This window comes from Wasmannia auropunctata, unplaced genomic scaffold (assembly GCF_000956235.1).
Source record: "Wasmannia auropunctata unplaced genomic scaffold, wasmannia.A_1.0 LD336060.1, whole genome shotgun sequence".
Taxonomy (NCBI): Eukaryota; Metazoa; Arthropoda; class Insecta; order Hymenoptera; family Formicidae; genus Wasmannia; species Wasmannia auropunctata.
The window spans coordinates 2467726-2471763 of record NW_012026830.1 but is presented as its reverse complement, the minus strand read 5'-3'; positions in this window follow the sequence as shown (position 1 = coordinate 2471763).

Here is a 4038-nt window from a genome sequence, read left to right as displayed (position 1 = left end):
TGCGTGCTCCGTTTCTCCTGCGATGAGCCAGACGTTCCGAGGCCGTTGTCTCTCTTCCCTCTCGCTGCTTGGTGTAGACGATTTCCTTAGGCCGCCGATCTGTTCCTACGGTTACGCTCACGAGAAGGGAAAAAGTTACATACGCGCGCGGCAATGAGATCGAAACGCAGTGCGCGCGGATACGCTCGCCTCCCTAAATCGGGGAGGACGCAGGATCCGAAACCGCGCTTCCTCGGCCGGGCGTTGCGACCCTTGTGACGGACGATCAAAAAAATGTCCCGTCACAGCATATATGTATATACATGGTCATTTTCTTTCTTGAATAGATTAATATGATTCAACATTATGTTTTTTAACACGATATAAAATTATAATAAAATAACAATATTGAAAAATATTCGATCCCAAAAATACAGAAAGGAAAGAAAGAATATAATGTATAAATAAGCAAGGGATGGAAAAGTAGAAAATACAACAAAGAGAGTAATTAATATGAACAAGTATAAACTTTTTATTTTAACAATTTATTGAAGAATATTGACAAGTACAGAATAACAAAACTATATATTATATACTATAAACTTGCCTAAACTAACATAACATATAATAAGAATTCTTAACTTACAAATTAACGTTAGCATACTTTATATTAAACTGAACTACTTTATATTATATTAAAACTTCGAATACTCTGAAAATGCGAATCAACATTAACTAAAAATAAATAAAACAAAAATATTTAAACAAAAAATGCGCTTTTGAAGTTCGTTATTCACGTATGTAGAGCTACATCAATAATTAAGTCTGTTATTGATAAATAACGAAAAAAATGTGCATTTTCAGAGGCAGAAAAAACGCAAAAATATAACTTAATCCATAACCTCAGTACATACATAAATGTACATAAACTCTTATTTACAAGTAAACATATATAATATCAGTCATATCAAAGAGTACTAAACTCACAGTCTCAATCATAGCATAGAGTACTAAACTCACAGTCTCAGTTATATCACAGAGTACAATTGTTCGCAATCACAGACACAATTAAAATAAAATAAGTTTTATAAAAAAAAATACAATCTTGAAAAAAGTAAACCGTTGTACAAAATCCTCAGAAGCCAAGTACAAATGAGAAAAATTAAAACAAACAGTAAAATGCATTGAAAATGCAAATTATTAAACAGAAAAAATTTCTTATTTTGATTTAAATTGCTTTACTTTTTCGTAATGGCCAGAAGATAGTTGTACTGGTTTTTTTTTATCTTTAACGTATTTAAAGATTAAAAATGGCAAACACTTTTCGACGATCACATTATCACAGCGATGAACCTCGCAGAAGTCGCTGATGTAATCGCTAAAAAATATATTTTTAAAAGTTGACACTAGCTTGGACTTGTGTCCATTTTTATTTAAAAAGTGAAATAATCTATTGTGAATGTTTTCTATTAACGTTATTATCTTATTACTTGGATACGTCAGTGTGTCTTTTTCGGAATATTCTTTAAAAGTTGTATACAAATGATGTTGTTCCTGTTGAGAACAAAACATATCGGTTCGGCAATGCAGACAATTTTCATCAGGAATTTTAAGTTTTTTGACAAGATAACCTGATACATAAGACAGTGCTTGAGATGCATCAACATTCAAATCTTTGAAAGTGACCCAATCAAGAGTACAATTATTTGTATTCTCGAGTGATTCACTTTCTTCCTTTTGAATGGTGTCAGTAGCACGTCGTAAAAATCCTTGAAAAATCGCTACACTTTCACAATTGTCATTTTCACAATTTGCAGAATCGGATATTGGTACAACTAGATTGTTTAATATAACTGTTTTTAATGCTGCTACAAATTGGTGACAGATGGGATTTGTGTTAGCAATACCATGTTGGCGAATTGTACAAAAAAGATTTTCGACCGGATCTTGATTAAGATTTCGCAAATTTAAAAACTTGAAACCAACAGCTTTGAATTGATTCCACAAATAAATAATGGATTTTATTGTTATTGACTATCTTTTCACGAAGTGAAAAGAATTTGTGACATCTTTGTTTGATTTTGAATCTACTAATTTCCATGTAGCTAATTGCGGCAATAATTTACTCCAAAACGAAAGATGAGGCGATTCATCTTGTAAGCAACATCTGTACATTTTTCCTTCATCTGGTTTTATAGTATAGCCATTTAGGGAATCGAATAAATCATCTATTAATTGTACAAACTCTGCCGTTTGTACTGATTCAAAGGGGAATAATCCGTTAACGTTTGTAACGCTACGAGTGTGAATTGTTGCAGCAACAGTATGACTTAACTGACGCGCTGCAACTTTTACTCGCATTTTAATAAAAGAATCTGCAAAGTTAAAATCATTTTTTGTTAATTTATACAGAAGTTTGAAAGGATAATTCTGTTCAACGTCAAAAGCATTCTTGATATATTGAAATTTGGCAACTTTATCTGTATAAAATATTATTTTACAGCGGAGTAAACAGTTGCGAGTGCATTTCAATAAATGAGGTACGTCATATATTGTTACTATTGTTTGTTGATTTACGACAAACGTGTAGGAAGTTGGGTCGATTTTATTTTCTGCGCACAGTTCAGATAAGGCTCGTCTTTGAGTAGGACCCTGGTCGCAAACCGTTCCTTTTACTTTAAGACCAATTCCTTGCAGTTGTGAAATGACAATCTTAATGATCAATTTGAGATTATCGCAAGAGATTGTATCAGTCGTGAAGTAGTATGATATTACTTGTTTCCAGGATCTTCTTAAGCCACGTATCATGAAGACAAGCGCATGGTTTGCTCCTTTAGAAGTACGACCCAACTCATCCAAGTCTTCGTAACCAGAAATTTGTTCTTTCTGTGCTTCGTAGTAATAACCGGAGTTTAAGGAAATTTCATCAAAGGCTACAACACAATATCGAGTTCATTCATTTCAGCCGTTTTGATTTTTAATTGTTCTAAGAGAACAGGATTCATTCCAGTGTCAAATGGAATTTTTGACAAAATATGCTTGAGCGTACGAGTTGATGGCAGTAGGAAGTAATTCGTCAAATACTTATACAAACGAGGACTTCGTTTGTACATAGATAATGCAAACGTTTTATCTTCCTCTGTCCATCTTCTCCCAACAGGAGTGCGGTCGACATTTCGTAATTGTGATTTAATAAATTGTGAAGTAACGTCATTCAATTTACTAACAATGCAGTCAAATTCTTTGCGATCATGCATGGCTTTCAATTTTGCCATAGCATCCGTTTTGTTCTGTAATTTTTTCTGAACTTTACACAATTGTTGAGTGATTTTACGGTGAATTTTGTACATGGTGCTTTTCCGTGGAGACATGTTCTTTGCAGTTACTCCTGCTTCTGTTAAAAAACCGATTTTTCTCTTAAGAGGAGTGTAAGATCCATCGCCAAGTTGTGAATTGTGAGAAGTATTGCATTTTTTATTTATATGATCGCCTTCGGCACATATGCATATAACATCTTTATGGAATGAACAGGTGCAATTATCAGAGGGACTGCTATTATTATTATTTGCAAGTTCGATATTTTGAAATGTACTGTTCTCAAAAACAGAAGTTTCTGTAGAAGTAATGTCAGCAAGCACGGAAGTTGACATATCGCATGTATTTACACCACTCGGATTATCGCATGAATTATCACAAATGAGAGGTACATGAACTTCATTTGCAATTACAATTTCTGTATCAACATCTGACGGTTGACAATTATTATTATGATTACTAGATCATTCTCAATGGGTAAAATAATTTCTACTGGATTTAAGTTGTCTTCAATTTCAATATTTTTGGGTATGACATTCGGGTTCAAACGATGCTTTGTATAATTAATGAAATCTTCTTTCCGAAAATGACTTTCGCACACGTACATATTCCGGCAATTCATTGAAATATTTATGTCACAAATCAGTTTCCATTTGGTAGAAATGTCGGGATTTCTTGGAAATCGATAAAAGTGTTTATTCACTGTTTTGTCATCCTCACCTGTCGACCAATAGTAGGAATTGG